Here is a 20,905-nt window from a genome sequence, read left to right as displayed (position 1 = left end):
AACCCTGAATGTTCTTAATAACAAGGAGCTAAATTATAGGTACATATGGTCATAAAGTGGTATAATGGATGTAAAATTTAAGAAGGAGGGATTCTAGGAGTAAGGTAAGGGATAAAAGTTTATCTACCTGGTACAGCATACAGTATTCTGGTGACAGGCACACTTGAACGCCTACTTGAGAATTCTATAATTTATCAGTGTAAAAAACCACTTGTAACCCCTTAATCTTTTGATTTAAAATTAATTAATTAAAAAATAAAATTATAATAGAAATACAAAAATAATATGGAAATATCAAGAAAATAATGGAGAATTCCATCAGTTGATAAGAGAGAGTATCACATTTCTGAAGGAAGAACATGGACAGAACGGCATGGGGAGATAAAGTGGAGTGGAGAAATTTAAAGCCCAGAGCAGAATTAGGAGCAGGAGCTGCTGCAGAGGAGGTGGCCCATAGGCTTTGCAGAATCCCAAAGAGCTTCTGAACTTGCCCATACAAATAAAAGGAAGAAAAAAGTGGAGCCAAATCACTTCCTAATCTTCTATTCTAGTCCCTTGGACATAAAACATACAGTGGGAGTCAAACATGATTTTGTGACTCCGTTTGTTACTAAATTACTTTAAACTTTAAATTTCCTTTAATATATAATAAAATATAACTAAAGTTATTATCACCTCTGGAGATACCTTTGACACATCCAAAGATTTACTCACTGTATAGATAAAAATATGAAATGTCATCGTAAAATATTGCTTTTTGTCTAGAGTGAAAATTATGCATATAAGAGTAAGAAAGCCGTAATTAAAAGAGACAACACATAGTGTAACATATTAGGTGTAATTTGGGAAAAATAGTTTTAGAACTGATACAAAGTTATAATTGAATAAAAGTTGATGGTTAAAAATGTACAATACATATTTTCCAAAATACAAAGAAAAATGAATCTGGGGAATAAATTTATTCATTATTTCTCCAACCAACCAACTCATTTAAAATATAATAAATAATTTAAGTTTTTCTCTACCCTATCTTTTCTAATATTTTCAGGAGATATGATAACTGTGATTTGGTTTTTTTTTTGTTTTGTTTTAGTACATGCATTTCCTGGGAATTATCATTCATACACACCTACACACAAAAGTGACCCAGAAATGTCAATCTCCACTTATTTCTTTTGTTGAACTCTTTTGTAGAATTTTCTGCTTTACATGTCTCACTAACTCATCACACAAAAAATAAATCCTTATATTAACGCTGAATCTCATCTTTTGCAAGATATTTAACTATGTCTGCCTTTCCATTATATTGAGTAGAACTACATTTAATCCTTCTTTAAAATAGCAAAAATTATATACAGCCACTTTTAAAATAATTCTTTCTCTTCAAAGCCATAATCATGGTTTAATAGTTCTCATACTAATACCTAATGTTTTTAAACTGCAGTTTCCAAAGCAAATTCTACATATTATCTTATGAATGTCTTATCCCTCCAATTAACTCCAAATGTGATAAAATTATTTCTTTAAAAAAATTAGAGATCGATCTAAGATGGCAACTGTGGAACCGGAAACCACCCCTACTCCTATTCTCCCACCTACAGCAGAGGAGAAAACAGAATCTAATCAGGAGGTTGCTAACCCAGAACACTATATTAAACATCCTCTATAGAATAGATGGGTGCTCTGGTTTTTTAAAATTATAAAAGCAAAATTTGGCAAGCAAACCTTCCGCTGATCTCTCTGTTTGATACTGTTGAAGACTTTTGGGCTCTGTACAACCATACCCAATTGTCTAGTAATGTAATGCCTGGCTGTGACTATTCACTTTTTGAGGATGGTATTGAGCCTATGTGGGAAGATGAGAAAAACAACGGGAAGGACGATGGCTAATTACGTTGAACAAACAGCCGAGACGAAGTGACCTCCATCGCTTTTGGCTACAGACACTGCTGTGCTTTATTGGAGAATCTTTCCAGACTACAGTGGTGACTTATGTGGAGCTGTTGTTAATGTTAGAGCTAAAGGTGATAAGACAGCAATATGGACTACTGAATGTGAAAACGGAGAAGCTGTTACACATATAGGGAGGGTATATAAGGAAAGGTTAGGACTTCCTCCAAAGATAGTCATTGGTTATCAGTCCCATGCAGACGCAGCTACTAAGAGCGGCTCCACCACTAAAAATAGGTTTGTTGTTAAAGAAGACACCTTTTGAGTATTCTCATGGGAGACTGCATCAAGCAATCGAGATTTCGGAGCTGAACCAAAGCCTCTTCAAAAACAGAGTGAATTCCATCTAAATGTTGCTAAGATATAAGAGAAGTCTCATTCGCCTTTGTCTTGTACTTTTTTGTGTGTGTTCATATATATATTTAATTTTGGCTAGAGTGTCCACTATCCCAATCAAAAAATTACAGGACACATTGTCCCCAGAACCCATAAATGTGTTCCTGGCCCACCCTGTAATAGTTTAGTAGAATTACCATTACAAACACGTTTTACCCATCCACAATATTCAAGACAATTTGCATTTCTATACTTTACAGGAAAATTCTGTTTATGTTCCATTGTATGCAGGAGCATATTTTGCTGGTTTGAAAGAGTATGATGCATACAGTTTTCTAGCAATTTTCCTTGTTTCTTTTTACAGCAGTGTCTTTGCTGTACTTTTGCTGATGGCTGCTAGATTTTGTTTCCCTATTTGATAACATTCGTGATTCTGATTTCAGTTTTTCATTTGTTTTGCTTTTGTTTTTTTCCTCCTGTAACATTGGTGAAGGATCCAGGAATATGACACAAAGTTGGAATAAACATTAATTTTGTGCATTCTTGGTAATTTTTTTGTTTTTTATAACTACCAAGCTTTGCTACAAATTTATGCATTTCATTCAAATCAGTGATCTATGTTTGTGTGATTTCCTAAACATAATTGTAGATTATTAAAAAAGGTAACATCATAATTACTTTCCTAACTAGAATTAGTATGGTTTTTTTTGTATCTTTATGCTGTATTTTAACACTTTGTATTACTTGGGTTATCTTGCTGTGGTTAAAAATGGCTCAAGTAGAAAAGTGGTCCCATTCATTTTAAGACGGTGTACAAAACTGTAAATAAAATGTGTACAGTGAAAAAAAATTCAACATTTTAACTGAATTATTCTAAGTCTTTATATCTTTCTATTTTATGGGAACTAATTATTCAGTGATATAATTACATTTCTGTTGAAGAAATGTTCAAGACCTTGGTTCTAGTTACCTACCACCATCAAGGTGAATCTCTGCCCTTAGGTTCTGTGAAATACGTATGTTCAGTTCTGAAGGCTGAGTCAAAAGAAATGACATCTCATCTTCCTATTTTAAGCCTGGTCCAATCTTCATCTTTCAAATGGAATAATGTAACAATCTCTTAAATGTTTCCCCTGTTAATGTCCTTGCTCCCTAATGTGATCAGAAGGATATAAGTCAGGTTTGTCCATAGATTTCATCAGATTCCAAGTAAAAAGGCCAAGTTTCTAAAATGGGCCAAACTATCTCTCTGATCATATCTAAAGCTTTCCCACTTATTCATTCCCATTTAGTCATGTTGGTCTGCTTGCTGTCTCTCAAAGTCCCACCTTAGGATTTTGTGTTTCCCATTTCCCCTGCTTCAAAAGTTCTTTCTCCAGGTATCTGCACTCCATGCCCTCACACTTCCTTCACATTTTTTCCTTAATGTCAGCTTCTTAGGGAGGTATTCTTGGAGTAAAGGATGCTTATTCTCATAACTTAAATTTGACATAGTACTGGAAATCTTAGCCATAGCAATTAGGCAATAAGAACAAACAAAAGCCATCCAAATCATCAGAAAGAAATAAAATTGTCTTTTTTTGCAGATGACATAATCTTACATAGAAAACATCCTAAAGACTTCACCAAAAAAATATTATAATAAATAAGGAAATTCACTAAATTTATAATATACAAAAGCAGCATACAAATCATATTACATTTCCATATACTAACAACAAAATACTTGGAAAAGAGATTAAGAAAAAGTGTCATTTATAGTACTAAAAAAATTAAGATGTTAATTACTTAGGAATAAATTTAATGAAAAATGTGGAAAATCTGTACACTAACAACTATATGCATTGATGAAATAAATTGAGGAAGACAAATAAATGGAATGATATCACATGTTCATGTATTGGATGAGTTAATATGATAAAATTGTCCATAGTACTTGAAATGATCTATAGATTCAATTCAATCTCTTTCAAATTTTAATGGCATTATTCACAGAAATTTTTCTTAAATTTAAATTAAAATTTAAAAGCAATCTCAAGCAAGGAAAACTAAGCTGGAGGCATTATACTTCCCGAGTTCAAATTCTGTTACAAAGCTGTAATAATAAAACAGTTTGGCACTGGCATAAAAACAGACACATGAACCAACAGAACAGAATGGAGATCCCCAAAATAAATCCACACATATATGGTCAACTAATATCAACAAGGACATCAAGAATACACAGTAGGGAAAAAGTTACTCTCTTCAATAAATGGTGTTGGAAAAACTAATATCCACTTGAAAAAGAATAACACTGAACCATCATCTTACATAAAATGTAAAAATCACTTTAGTGGTTTAACAACTTAAATGTTAAGACCTGAAGCTGTCAAACTCCTAGAAGAAAACATAAGGGACTTCCTAACATTGGTCTGGGCAATATTCATTTTAGATGTGTCTCCGAATACACAGATAACAAAAACAAAAACAAAAACAGCCAAAGGACAGCATTATACTGAAATGCTTCTGCACTGCAAAGGAAACAATCAAAAACATCAAGAGACAACCTATAAAATTCTAGAACATATTTGCAAACTATATATCTGATAAGAGGTTAATATTTAAAATATATAAGGAACACTTAAAACTCAATAGCAAAAATACTAATAATGTGATGAAAAATTGGCAAAGAACCTGAATAGTCATTTTTCTAAAGAAGACATGCAAACAGGCATTAGGTATGTGAAAAGATGATTAGCATCACTAATAACCAGGGAAAGGTAAATCAAAACCAAAATGAGATATCACTCTCCACCTATTAGGATGGTTATTGTTTAAAAAAAATGGTAAATGTTTGTGAGGATGTGGAGCTCTCTTGCACACTCTTGGTGGAAATGTAAATTAGTACAGCCATTGTGGAAAACAGTATGGAAGTTTCTCAAAAAATTAGAAATAGAACTATCATATGACCCAGCAATCCCACTTCTGTGTATTTAACCAAATGAATCAAAATCAGAATTTTCAGAGTTACCCGCATTTCTATGTTCATTACAGCATTAGTCACAATAACTGATATTTGGAAACACCTTCAATGTCACCCAAGGAATCAACAGATTTTAAAAAAGGAGGGACATACAATGGAATATCATTCAGCCTTAAAAAAGAATTCAATATTGCCATTTATGACAACATAGATAGACCTGAAGGGCATTATACCAAGCAAAATAAGCCAGGCAAAGGCAGACAAACATTATATATATGATCTCATTTATAGGTGCAATCCAAAATAGTCAAATTAATAAAAGCAGTATAGGATGGTGGTGAGCACAAGTAGATAGAAGGAAAATATGAAGATGTTGATCAAGAAGTACAAACTTTCAATTAGGCAAGTTGAATGACTTCTGTAGTTGCAAGGTAGGTGACTATGATTAATAACATTGCATTATATACTTAAAATTTACTAAGTTGATAGATCCTATGTATTACTGCACATGCACACACTATTCACACATTTAAATAGCAATTATGTGAGGTGATGTTTAGGTTAAAATTAAATTAACTACAGTTATTACAGTAATTAGTAGATAAATATCTCATCATTTTAGTTCTAAAAATGAAAAAAATGATTCAAAAAATGCTTTTTATATTTCCTTTGAAAATGCAAAGTCTCTTGGATGGTTTAAAAATAAAAAAAAAATCATTTTTTTATACCTTGATTCCCAAAATGTTGAGAAAATAAAGTTTGGCTCTTTATAATTTACAGGGTAATTTATAATGGTATTTCATTGCAGTAGCACAAATGGACTGAGACAACATCTGCCTCTCATAAAAGTCAAGAGCCCTTCATTTTTATTAGTTTATTATCCATAGGAAAAACAAAACAAAATAATCATCAGCATTATTTTTATTTTTTTAAATAATTCATAAGTTTTATTTTTGCTTCCAGCGTAACATTTTGATAGCTGTATTTCTATGGCTCAGAAGAGAAAACACAGAGATGAAAATATTTACATATTCTCATTTTATTTTTGACAAAGCAGATAAAACATACACTGGGGAAAAGAATCATTATTCAATAAATGGTGCTGGAAGAACTGGATAGCTCTTCAGTTTTTGTAAAAGAAGAGCTGCAGCTCCACTCACAAAAATTAATTCAAGATGGATAAAAGATTTAAACCCAAGGGAGAAAACTGTAAGAATTCTAGAAGAAAATGTTGGGCAAACTCTTATGAATAGATAGTGGCCTCAGAAAATATTTTATAAAGAAGACCTCAAAAGCAATCACACCAACAATAAAAATAAACAAGTGGGAACTGATCAAATTAAAAAGTTACTGCACAGCAAAAGACACAATCAATAAACAGGCAGCCCACAGATGGGAAAAAATATTTGCATACTATACATCTGATAAAGGACTAATAACCAGAATCTACAAAGAACTGAAGTAAATCAGCAATAAAAAATAAAACCCCACTAAAAAAGTGGGCAAAAAACATGAACAGAAACTTTTCAAAGAAAGATAGTCTAATGGCTAACATGAAAAAATGAAAAAAACCTCAATGAAAATCACCTTGAGGGGAGGCAGGGAGAGGGAATGAGTACCTACTGGGTAAAGTGCACACTTTCTGGGTGACAGACACACTTATAACTTTAACTCAATTAGTACAAAAACTAAGTATGTAAACAGAACATGTGTACCCCCTAATATTCTAAAAAAAACTTTTTAAAGAGCAAGAAAAAAAAAAAGAAAATGTGAAGGATAATAAATGAATAGAACATTATTTTAAATTTAAAAAAAAGTATTCCAATTAGTTAATTTTTCTCCAGTGTTAAGCAAATAATTAAAGCACTAATTTTCCAATGCATAATAATAATAGCAGCAAGAAAACAAACCTCACACTATTGAATACAATTTTACCATCAAAAAATTTTATTTTATGAAATATTAGCAGTGATTTACAATCATTTCTTATTTATTTCTATTTCAAAAAGTATGAGTATTAATTATTGCCCAAATGCAGATGTTTTTCTATGCTCACTTAATTTAGTTTTTTCTAGAATTTAAATTTCTAACTCTTACAAAAAAAAAAATAAGGAAAACCTAAGAGGCTAAGATTGTCATTTAGACAGAACTATCAATCTATTCGAACATTCCTTCAGAAGTATTTGAAGCGTCCCTCAGAGCACTTCTCTCACACCAAGGCCTAAGTTTGAAATTGTTTTGTAGGCACAGCACCTGTAGCTCAGTGGCTAGGGTGCCAACCACATACACTGGAGCAGGAGGGTTCCAATCCACCCCAGGCCTGCCAAACAATGACAACTACAACCAAAGAATAGCTGGGTGTTGTGGTGGACACCTGTAGTCCCAGCTACTTGAAAGCCTGAGGTGAGAGAATCCCTTAAGCCCAAGAGTTGGAGGTTGCTGTGAACTGTGATGCCACACCACTGTACCCAGGGTGACAGCTTGAGACTCTGTCTCAAAAAAATAAAAAATTAAAAATAATAAAATTATTTTGTAATTTAATGAAATGGTGCTATTGTCATATTTTTGCCTTGACTCGTGTATTAAAGAACACTTGAAAAAGTAGTAAAATTTGCACTATGTTTTAACAATAGATTACTTTCTTCTATATTTAGAAATGGGTATGTACTTATATAAGCTGAGTTACTTGGTAAGGCATACCTGACAAAATACATTGTCTGAATAAGTTATACTGAGTAATAAAGGAATTGGTTTAGAATCTCTAGAGATTTCTTTAAGCAAACCTAAAGATAGTTTATCAGATTTAATGTTTCTAATGATTTAAAATTCTCTATCATTCCTATTTTTGAAATTTTTGACTGTTTTTATGTATGCCCAATTAATATTTTGCTTAATAATTTTGGTGTTGAAATTTCAGTCTCTTTGTGTTTTCTTAAATGAACATGTTATGCATGTGTTTTTAACTTTTTAGTCCCTTTTGAAAACCTTCAACTTTGTACCGCCATTAAGAGGTGTAGGAGAGATTGCGAAGTGTCAACCTTCCTTTCATAATTTTAGTGGTAGAACTCCTCACAAATGTTAGCTCTGAAATAACTGACTCACAACTAGTATGCCTATGACTATAAATTCTTGTCAAAGCACTAACTGAAGTTAGAGTGGATAACTTCTACATTACATGCACAAAGAGTACATTATTTCTCTTCATGTCTACTCTCCCCTTTTCTCTGTGCAGGCTAAAAAAAATATGGGCGGTGACCTATCATTCTCTGCTGATTCCAGGATAATATCCCAGGGAATATCATGGGGAAGCAAATGTAGTCTTTGAACCTCCTGATGAGGCAGAATTTTTGTCACCCCAAACTTCAATATCTGCTATACAAGAGAGAAATAAAGCTCTAGATAATGACAATGATGATGAGTCACTCTATGATGTCACCTTCTTTCCATAGAGAAGTTAAGCCAGCTCCTTCACTCGAGATGTTTGAGTCAGAGGAAATACTTCATACACCCTGTTATAGTGTTCTGGTGTTGTCTACCTACTTTCACCTTTGCATTGCCTTTCAGCAAATACTGTTTCCACTATCATCCATCCTGGAGTTTGTATTGCCATAGGGCGCTATGTCTGATTATAATATCCTGGATATAATATCCTAATATAGTTAAAAAAAAAACTATAAATGAATTTCAACTAGTTCAAGAATCCTCTCCATGCCTTATTTGTTCAAGACTTGGTGCCTTATGGATTCTATTAAGCATTGATCCATTACTAATTTTGTACTCTGACTTTTAAAGGTACTTCTTAAAGACTGTTAAGCATACTATAAAACTCTTAATAATTTATAAATATCCTCAGTATTGTTTTAAGTGTTCACAACATTGTTCTGAAAGGATATATTGATAATTCAAGTGTTCACTCAACTTTGACCTTTATGTCAAATGTCACAATTTTTTCCTTCCAAGATGGCTGACTAGAAGCATTTTCAATAGACCTCACTAAGTGGAAGTACTAAAATAATGTGTAGATAACCATAATTTCAATACATTTTTCAGGAGGGATCATGGGGATTCAATATAAAAACAAAAGAGATCTTTGAAAGCTATGTTAACTAGTGTGATGAAAATGTGTCAAATGGTCTATGAACCAAGTGTATGGTGCCCCATGATCATACTAATGTACACAGCTATGATTTAATAAAAAATAAATAAATAAAATCTAGAAAGAAAGAAAACAGGCAGTCTGCATGACCAGGATTGGCCAAGAAATAAGGGTGAATCCTCAACATGAAATGAAAAATACTCAACATCCCTAATAATCAGATAAGTGCAAATTAAAACCAAATGGATACCATCTTTCCTCAATCAGATGGCTATCATTAACAAGTAAAAAAATAACAAATACTAGTGAGAATGTGGAGATAAGGGAACACTTACATACAGTTGGGAGTAATGTAAATTAGTACAATCACTATGGCAAACAGTAGAGAGAGTTCTCAAAGAACTAAAATTACAACTACTATAGATCACCCAGCAACTCCATTACTGGTTATTTATACAAAATAACTAAAAATCAAACTACCATAAATCATCTAGCAATCTCATTACTGGTTATTTATCCAAAGAAAAGAAATCAGAATATCAAAAAGATACCTGCACTTGTATGTTTATCAAAGCATAATTCACAGTAGCAATGATATGGAATCAACCTAAGTGTCCATCAGTGAATGATTAGATAAAGAAAATGAAGTATACACACACAACAGAATACTAATAAGCCATATAAAAGAATAATCACCTCTTTTGCAACAACTTGGACAGAAACAGAAATTTGTTTCACCATTATCTTAAGTGAAACAAATTAGATATAGACATATACTATATGTTCAAACTTGTAAGTAGGAGCTAAATAACTTGTACACAGGGACATGGAGTGTGGAATGATAAGACAAAAGACTTAGAAGGTGGGAGATGGGACAGGAAGGGTGATGAGAAATATGTTAACCAGTATAATGTACATCATTTGGGAGATGGATACCCTAAAAGCCCTGACTTCATTACTGTGCAATCTATGCATGTAACACAATCATACCTGTATCACATAAACTTATACAAATAAAAAAATGTCGCTGTGATACAAATGAAGTCAGAGGATGTTTATATACTATGCTTTTCAATACTCGGTTTTTTGATAGTGCTGGTGAGCATTGTTTTATGATAAGAATAATAAGAGTTGAGAAAAATATGTAATAAAAAGCATATAAGCATATAAAAGCTCATTGTGTTTTTTCATTCATCTGAAATTTATAGTTGCAATTACGGATATAATATTCTTCTGCATTTTTATATTTCTGAAATATATATATATGTATATTTTTTGCAGTGTTTGGCCAGGGCTGGGTTTGAACCCGCCACCTCCAGCATATGGGGCCAGCGCCCTACCCCTTTGAGCCACAGGCACCACCCTGAAAGATATTTTTTTTATAAATGAAAATACCTAAGGATTTGTTCTTATAGGTTGCATTTGGAAATGGGCCTTTTATGATACTATTTTCATAAAAATCACTTAGAGTAAAAAAAAAAAACCCTTCATAATGATGTTAAAATCTTACAGATACTTATAAGAAATTATAGTTTACTTGATAATTTTCACACATTAAAAAAACATATCTTTTAAGATGATTCTTTTTCTGGGCTTAAACATTAGATGTGTGACCTCATCCTAATCAACAGCAACACAGCTCACTTAATTAAATGGCAGGGACAAGAGTTCTATTGTGCTGGTGCATGTACGGTTGGAATTTTTAAGGTAATTATGCATTTGTTAAAATATTAAACATATATGCACCCACTTTTAATTATAAGTGCTATCATACCATTAGTTAGGAAAGGATGTCTAGTATAGTAGTATGATCAGAAGAAGGCAGAACAGCCAGGAGCAAGTGAATTATGTAATTTGGGAAGCAGAAATGTAGGCCTAACAGCTGGTGACCCTGGAATAGCCAGGATGCTTTCAAGAGGTGGACTACTGCCTCAGGTTGGCTGTAGAAATGCTACTCAGATAATATCAGAAATTGAATCTAAAAGAGCAAATTCCACACCAGAGAATGGGGCAGATGAAATAAGGGTCATTCAGCATCAATCCTTAAAATGTACTCTTGTCATTCCCTAAAGGTGAAAGAAGATATTCCTGTCCCATCTCAGCTCCCCAAAGCCCCTGAAGTCATAGAAGCCATAGCCAGGAGTTTGCCCTTCACCATACCATGTTGTATTTCATTAATTACGACTTCACTGATTTAATTCTACATTCGCTAAGAGCTAGAAGAAGAATTTGCCGATCAGAAATTCCTTTTATATCCCTTGAAAATTCTTAGAAATTATTATATATGAGGGTTGTGGGGGTACAGTTTTAGAGCTGAACTAAAACAATGTTTTTCTGCTTCATTTACATCAAGAAAAGACATCAATATTTATAAGATATAGCCTGAAGAATTACTCAATAGCAAGGATTAGGGAGGGTACCATCCATATTGATTTAAAATTCAGTATTAATCATTTATAATCTAATACAAAATAAGCATCCGTCAAAATTTGGCAAGTAAAATAATGCACTTGGACTTCACCATAAAAATGAAAGGTTTAGTAACTTATTAACTACAAAAGAAATGAAGATTACAGGAATCTAAGAGGGAAAAAAATTAAAATAAGCAATGATTAGCATAAGACTTCCTCAAATGGTTTAAAAACAGATTTATAACTTGATCTTGCCAAATGATAACTGGCAGGCTATTAAATTGGTTGGAAAATGAGATATGCTGTTTTCTGCATGATGTAACTTGCATAACAATAAAAAGTGCTCATTAAAAAATGGCTCCATTTTGTATATTGATAATTCTCTTTGTACTTTATATAAACCCTTGGACTGATAGCATGCTTACATTCTTTATGCAGAATTGTTAACTAATTAGACAAACTGCAGGACTCTGGGTAAAATGTTCCCAAACACAGTCACAGAGCACACAGCATCCTGTCTATAGATTTCAAACTGCTGCCACCCCTAGGCCCAGAGGGAGATCTATTGCATAATGTTGATGAGATCATTAAAATTATGTTGATCTTCAAATTTCAAAGCACGAAACAGAGTTCAAAAGTAATGAGGGAACAGGAAAGCGAAGCCTTAATAATAAACACATTTACTGTTTAGCGCAAACTTCTTTGTGTAGAAATCAAGCTTTCATTATAGTTTCCCCTTACATATTTGACAGTACCACACACTAACGGTAATTTTGATATAATCCATCTCACAAAAATATTTATTAAGATTTCACTATGTGTCCAGCAATGTTTTAAGAGCTTTATGTGTTACTTTACCTAATCTTCCTATGAACTTACAAAGTAGTCTTATTATGAATCCCTCTTAGCAAACAATGAAATGGAGGTCCAGAGCTGTTACAGAACTTATCAAGGGTCCCTGTTGCCAAAGTATAGACTCCATATTTCATCCCAAGTAATTTGACTCAAGAGAGAACATTTCTAAGGCCAGATTAGTAATATTCTAGGCAGACCCTGTTTATTGAGAGCCTTCTGAAGATCAGATACAACCCTAAGCACTTGGTACATGATAACACATTAAAATTTGTATAGAAGCCTAAACTATATAAACATCATTAATCCAAGTTTGGAGATTAAAAAAATCACAAGTATAGTAATTTGCTCATAGTCATATGAGAAATAAATAGTGAATCTGGAATTAATCTTTCTGGCTCCAAAAGCTTATGCTACTGAAAAGGAGACTGCATGGCCTCCTCTTGCTATACTCCAACACCATGAGATATCTCAAATAGAGAAATCACAGCTTTTTATCCATGCCAAACATTCTTTTGCATTTCAAAAATCAAATAGACTGCATTGTACAATAAAAGGAAAAATAGGCAAATGTGCTAGGAATGAAAATAGATCATTTATTTAGACTCCATATTCACAACCATGCCCTCAGAATTGTGAGATCCCCTCTGCTCTGCTTCAGCTTGTTTGGCAGGAAGAGGAGCTGGGGGAAAATACCAGGCAACGGTCCTATGTATAAGCACTTCAAAAGGGACTGGGGAAGAGAAGAGAGAAATAATTTTTTTATGCTGAGGGCAAAAGAACATTGAACTTGTCTTTATACATTTTCAGTAGCGAATGACTCCAAGCAACAGGATAGTCATAATGTGGCATACCAATATATATCTTAACTTTGACCAAGATGGTCACCTTAACCCTATTACGTTAAGCCTGCGTTCCGCAATTACACCTAACATTGACTTTCCCACTGAAGTTAAGAATTTTCTTCCTGTTGCTTTCCATTATGTAAGTTCCACATTTATTATTATAATATCAAGATTTTTCTACTATTTTCAGATAAAGAGAACACGCAGATATAAAATCTTATAGCATAAATTATTCAAAGTCAGGCAAATCAATGATAAAAAGTGGATTATAAAAGAAATAGTATTGTTAACCTTAAATCTCAGAAATGAAATGATGTATAAACAATTGCTGGTAAATCTGCAATAGTAATTTGATTTGGGAGAGACTAGTTTCCCCAAAAATAGTGTTCATCTATTTGTACATCTGCTTCATTAAACCCCATGCATGTAGAGATTTCCTCTAAGATTTAATAATACTATGCAAAGGATAACAAGCTCATTCAGCTCTGTGCCTTAGAAGTTTTGATTAGTGCCAAATTCTTTCATAAATAGATTTCAAGACAGGTGACTTTTATCAAATTCTCCATGATAAATAGAAAATAAGCATTCTCTGCTTTTTTCTCTTCTTACTTTCTGAGTGGAAATCTAACAGGGAATTGAGTTTCTGACTCATAATTGCCATATAGTACGCTATGGTCCTGAATTTGACTTTTGATAAAAGGAACAAAAGAGTATGAGAGAATCAAGGTTTTCTGTTCTCTATTTCCATAACAGGCTTAACCCCAAGCCCTGATATACAGCAAAACTCTTTGAATATATACTACCTGCAAAAAATAACTAAAATAACACATCACAAAGACACATCTATGTACGTTCCTGAACACAGGTGTATTTTATCAAATTAAAATATCATGGGAATATTTATGAACAAAATAAATTCATTCCCACTTACTAAATCAAGTGGAAACTCTTCAGCTCTTACCTTACTTGATTTCTAGGAAGTATTTAAAATTGTCAACCAGGCCAGGCGTGGTGGTTCATACCATAATCCTATCACCCTGGGAGGCCAAGACCAGCAGATTTCTTGAACTCAAAAATTCAAGACCAGACTTAGGAAGAGGGAGTGACCCTGTCTCTACTAAAAATAGAAAAACTAGCCCAGCATTGTGGTGGGCTCCTGTAGTCCCAGCTACTCAGGAGGCTGAGGTGTGAGTATCTCTTGAGCCCAAGAGTTTGAGGTTACTGTGAGCTATGATGACACCACAGCACTTAACCCCAGGGTAACAGAGTGAGACTCTATCTAAAAATATATAAATAATGAAAAAATTCAAATAAAATAAAATTGTAGACCAACCCTCTGTTTTATTTCAGCTCCCTTTTAAATGTTACTTTCTCGCCCTCAACCACTTTTTCTACATTGTTTATTTCTCTCCCTCTAAATGCCTCTGAAATATTACTTTTTGTAGGATGACATTCATAGTCCTCCTTCCATTCTCTCAGTTGTAAAGTGACGATAATCATGTACTAGTGTTCCCCTTAAAGAGCTGTCCTCCAGCTTAATGGAGACCATTTGTGTAAAGTGTTTAATGAATATGGTGCACATAGTGGGCACATAGTTAGCGTTCCGTGTTAATGCTGAGTAGGATTATTGTTCTCCATGATTTCAAGTATCACTGATTAACAAAAAGCTGTCATGTCTGTATTTCTAGACTGTAAATGTCTCTGAATTTCAGACAAATCTATACAATGAACAACTAGACATTTCTACTTGAATTCCTAAGGCATGCTCACCTCATGCTAGAAACAGAGTTTTTTCATTTCCACCAAACCAGATGTAATATAACTCTATTCAAACATCTGAGAGTTGTCCTAAGCTGTCCTTCTCTAATACTATGCATTTAATGAGTCTCCTAGTTTTGTTAGTTCAGCGTCTAAAATGTACCCCATATCACCCCTCCTTCAGTGAATGATTGTCGTTGGTGTGGTTTGAGATCTGATCAGTTCTTTCCTGGCTTATTCTTTCTTGTCTGTTTAGACTGGTTTCTCAGACATTCCCTGAATCCCCCCATTATATCCTCTATGCTGCTACCCAAGCTACCAAATGAAAATCTGGCCATCTTATGATCATGTTAAAATACTTTGGTGGTTCTCAATTACCTACAACAGTGGTCCCCAATCTTTTTGGTACCAGCGACCAGTTTCATGGAAGACAATTTTTCTACAGACTTTGAGGAGAGAGGGTTATGAGTTTTGATATGAATCTGCAAGAAATTAAGTTTTTATGGTCTTTGTGCAGTCAACCCTCTCTGCTAATGATAATCTGTATTTGCACCCACTCCCCGGCACTAGCATTACTACCTCAGCTCCGCCTCAGATCATCAGGCCTTAGATTCTAATAAGGAATGTACAACCTATGACCTTCACGTACACAGTTTACAGCAAGGTTTGCACTCCTATGAGAATGTAATGCCACCACTAATCTGACAGGAGGTGGAGCTCAAGTGGTGATGCAAGCAATTTGGAGTGGCTATAAATACAGATGAATCATCTCTTGCTGGCCCATGGCTCACCTCCTGCTGTCCATCCCACTTCCTAACAGGCCATGTATTGACACCTGTAGCTCAGGAGTTAAGCACCACACACCTACAGGACAAAGGCCAAATCCCTAACATCTAGATCTCATGAAGGACAATAAATACCACCTTCCTACCAATAAAAATTATCAAGATATTGAGAAATAAAACAAAGGAATGAGATATGGATAAGTAAGATATATGCCTTCGTACTGATGAAGCTATGCTAGAGATAATGTCTTATTCTTCCATTCAAGGGCACCTTTTAATATTCAATTCCAAATAGGAAAATTATCTTCCCAAGCCCAGGTAGTGCTGAACTAGAGCAAGTTTTCCCACCTGTAGAAGATGCTCTGAGCTGGCAGCTTCCTTCAAAAGGTGGAATAGTTCATCTTGCTTGATGCCCTCCTTTAACACTTTCTAAATTTACCTCTCATGTAAGTCACTCCCCGGAACTTCTATAGAGTTAAGCGAATAAGGAGGAATGTGTTTCATCAATGGAGTTCCTGCCACCTGAAAAAATGACAGGTGGGTTCCATCTTTTGACAAGCCCGGCAGACCAACAATGTCTTCATGAAATGACCATCTCCTGAGCCTCCTTCTCTGACACCCACACCCACCTACCACTCTAGGTTCTGCTATCAACTTCAGAGTATGTTTCATAGGTGTTAATAGGTCTTAATCCAAAAAGAGAAGGCAGTAGAGGAAATTCTGTGGTCAAGTCACTTTGAAAAACACCATAAAACAAAGTTAAACAGCTTTCCTCACTCTAGATATTTTCAGATCCCTTACAATGCTAATGGTCTAGCGCTCCACTCTTGTCCTTAACACTTGCCATAGGTTAGCCATCCTGAACTTCCTTCAGTTCAGCTCTGCCTTGTATTTCTCTGGCCTTCCCATTTACTATTCTCTCTTTCAGAACCCCCCTGAACCTCCTGATTACTTAACTCATGTTATTTATTTTCCATGCATGTCAGTTCTCCTGTAGTCTCCCAAAAGAGGATGAGTTGCCCTTGTACACTCTCAAAGTATAGCCTACTTACTATACTACAAAAGCTATCACATTTGCTTAATTTTATATTCTCAGTTAATACAAGGACCTCATCTACCCTGATACTAATATATCTCCATTGCTCAGCACAGCACAGTGCCTGACACATTATAGGTGAGCAATAAGTGGTCACTGAATGAACAAATAATTAGTTATGCTTCTTATTCAGGCTCTAAACACTGATCTATTTAGAATTTTGTGGCATTCATTTAATCAACTTCCCACCACAGGAGTATTTTGAGGTATGGTGAGGGGTGGATACATATATATTCTTTTCCCTATCCCCAGGGCTTCTGTTCATAATTTGTCACTCTGCATTCTGGAACACAACCTACAAATCAATCCCTACCTTCACTGGGTCATGCTGTCATTTTTCTCTACAAATTATAGCTTAAAGGTCCCCCAGGTTAACTACAGCAAACAAATGGCAGAGAAACTCTGCAAAGGCTTGCTTCTGTTGACATTAAAATAGTGGGCCATGCTACATACCTAGAAAATCCATGTGGAAATGGCCGTCTATATACCTCTTCAGAGAGCAAAACAATTACAGATCAGCAATTTTCTGTCTGAAGGAACTGGTAAAGTGCTTTTTCTCCACCACCTTTCAATATTTTATATTGTGGTGAGTAACTACACACTTTCTATCCAATTAGAGAAGTCATTAACAAGCAGAAGAATAAACAGGTAACCCATCAAGTACAAAGTACATATGTGACAAGACAGCCACACACCACTGTTTTTCAGAATTGACATATATCATGTATTAAACATCCCTTTTGAAAAATGTGAAGGAAAACATACTAATATAATTATTTGCCTTGCACCTAGCATCTATTTATGGGAAATCATTTTGATGATTATTTTATGTATTTTTTTATTAAATCATAGCTGTGTACATTAATGCATTCATGGGGTACAATGTACTGGTTTTTATATACAGTTTGAAATACAACAAACTAATTAACATAACCTTCACTGCACTTTCTTAATTGACATTATTTTAAAAGAGGAACAAACACTGTTGGGTTAAAAGTCTTACAGAAAGTGGAACTAATAGGACACAACCTCTTGAACTAAAATGGCTCCCCCAAAGCAAAAGTGTAGAGTTTTAATCTACTTTGAGTCTTGAATGTTTTAAATTATTTTCTTTTGCATTTGAAATCAATACATTTTATTGTATATAACTTGTAAAATAAATATATAAAAATAAAAATAATCTGAAATCCCATCATAAAAATGTTAGACTATGTGGGATGATGCTTATACATATAGGTATTTGGAATTTGTAGGTGGTAAGCAACCCAGTATCAAGGCAGGACTAAGAGTTATAAACCTGAAGCCTTCTCACTCCAGAACATGAGGTGGTTTCTATATAAAATTGTGAGTTAAAAGCAATTTTGGTTATCACTTTCTCCAAAATGTTTCCTTAACCTTCTTCTTTTGCTAAACCCTAATATTTCCCTCCCTGTGTAATTACACTCTTGTCTCCACCCCCAAAGCCAAGGCCAACTCCATAGTCTCCCCCCATCAGTCCATCCTGGGTATAACTCACAGGTTTTCTTTTTTCAAAATAAATACAATGATCTCAGCCTTCATATTAAACGTGTTAAGTTTTCTCTTATTGTCAACTCTTTAATGAGCACACCAAAGCTTTTATTTTCTCACCACAATTTCTCTAGCCTCATTTTTGAGGGTTTAATAAGAGGAAGATAGAAGCCCTTAGTATAAAAAAAAAGATTATCATAGTAACTATTATTATAGAGCTGATGAAGTTATATAAAAAAATTTAAAGGTAAAATTCTTTGCCAATTATTAAAGTAAAAATAATATGCCCATTGATAAAAATTTACAAAAATTTAGAAAAGTATAAATGCCAAAATATGACCCAAAATCTTCCAACTAAAAGTTAATCTATAATATGTCATAATATAGTCTTTCAAAATATTTTTAATATGTGCTTAAATATCCTAAATTAATTAAGGTATTTAATTTGCAGGAGGAAAAAATACACTTAGGATAACTCAAATAATGAGTGTATGGTATTGAAATATGTATGTCAAAGGGTATGATAAACACAAAGTTGGATACAGGCCCATCTCATAATGGTTTCCTTAGATTTGGTATTAAATATCCAGAGAATGTACAGGGAATAGCCCCCAAGTGACAGGGCCCATAAATTGGATTGTAACTGTGGTAGGTATAGTACATTTTCTTTCCTTGCTTTAATTTTCTCTATGGAACTTAATATCATCTACACACTACACATTTTATTTACTAATTTTGATCATCATTTGTTATCTTCCTGCTAAAATAGAAGTTTCGTGAGTGTAGAGAATTTTGAACTAGGACTTGGACCAGGACTTAGGACTTAGAATAGTGTCTGGTACATTAGATGTTCAACAAATATTTGTTGAATATCTTGATGACATTGTACTAGGGAAAGATTTTATGACAAAGACTTCAGCAGCCATCACAACTACAACATAAATTAACAAATGGGACTTAAGCTAAAAAGCTTCTGCTTAACTAAGGACACAGCAAGTAAAGCAAAAAAGACAACCTTCGGAATGGCAAAAGATATTTGCAGGATATGAATCTGACAAAGGGTTGATAACTAGAATCTACAGAGAACTCAAATTAATCAACCGGAAAAGAGTAAATAAACAAAAGAAAAAGAGTAAACAATCCCATCTACAACTGGGTAAGAGACATGAACAGAACGTTCTCTGATGAAGACAGACGAATGGCTAACCAACATTTGAAAAAATGCTCATTATCCCTGATCACCAGGGAAATGCAAATCCAAACCACCCTGAGATACCACCTAACCCCAGTGAGAATGGCCCACATCACAAAATCTCAAAGCTGAAGACACTGGTGTGGATGTGGAAAGAAAGGAACACTTTTACACTGCTGGTGGGACTGCAAAATAATACAACTTTTTTGGAAGGAAGTATGGAGAATCCTCAAAGAGCTCAAATTAGTCCTCCCATTTGATCCTACAATCCCATCGCTTGGGATCTACCCAGAAGAAAAAAAAATCATTTTATCATAAGGACATTTGCACTAGACTGTTTATTATAGCTCAATTTACAATCGCCAAAATGTGGAAACAACCTAAATGCCCACCAATCCAGTAACAGATTAACAAACTGTGATATATGTATTCAATGGAATACTATTCAGACATTTTAAAGATGGAGACATTACATCTTTTATATTAACCTGGATTGAATTGGAGCACCTTATTCTTAGTAAAGTATCATAAGATTGAAGAAGCAAGAATCCAATGTACTCAATTTTAATATGAAGCCAGTAGACGATCTAATACATGCCCACATGAGAGAGGGACTTAGATCAATTCAATGGAGGAGGCAGAAGAACAAGGGAGCAGAGAGAGAAGAGGGAGGGGGATAAGGGGTTATGGTGTATGGCACACCTCTAGAGGGAGGAGCACAATTATAGAAGGGACCTTACCTAACCAATGTAATCAGTGTAACCGAATTCTTTGTACCCTCAATGAACTCCAAACAATAAAAAAAAAAAAAGTTGAATAAATGAATGAATGCATGAATGAATATATTTGACCTGTCTAAATTGGGTCAAAGAATATTCCCGGTAATTTTCAATGGGCTGGAAAATATGACATCTTAATGATGGTATCTTGGAGAAAAGACAGACTTCTTGCTGCCTGAATCCCTGCAGTCTTTCTGCTTCCTGTTTTTCTAAACTTGGTTGGCATAACCTTTGGTAACTACCCCATGAATTGTTTCAGTAAGTGACCAAGACAATATTAACTTTAACCTTCTCTAAGCTTGGCTAAACTTTGATAGGCTTCTTCCTGAAG

The 20,905-nt window shown here is 34.1% G+C and overlaps 1 protein-coding gene and 1 pseudogene across 1 annotated transcript in view; one reads left to right on the top strand and one right to left on the bottom strand.

Annotated features, from left to right (window-relative positions):
* Positions 1–20,905, bottom strand: part of CNBD1 (cyclic nucleotide binding domain containing 1) — a 412,528-nt gene that overhangs the window by 192,102 nt on the left and 199,521 nt on the right. The gene's annotated exons all lie outside the window — the stretch shown is intronic.
* Positions 1,550–2,215, top strand: LOC128563999 (eukaryotic translation initiation factor 4E-like; annotated as a pseudogene).

The sequence above is a fragment of the Nycticebus coucang genome, chromosome 13 (genome assembly GCF_027406575.1).
Source record: "Nycticebus coucang isolate mNycCou1 chromosome 13, mNycCou1.pri, whole genome shotgun sequence".
Lineage (NCBI taxonomy): Eukaryota > Metazoa > Chordata > Mammalia > Primates > Lorisidae > Nycticebus > Nycticebus coucang.
Note: the sequence above shows the minus strand (reverse complement) of the source record. Positions and strands in the feature narration are given on the sequence as shown.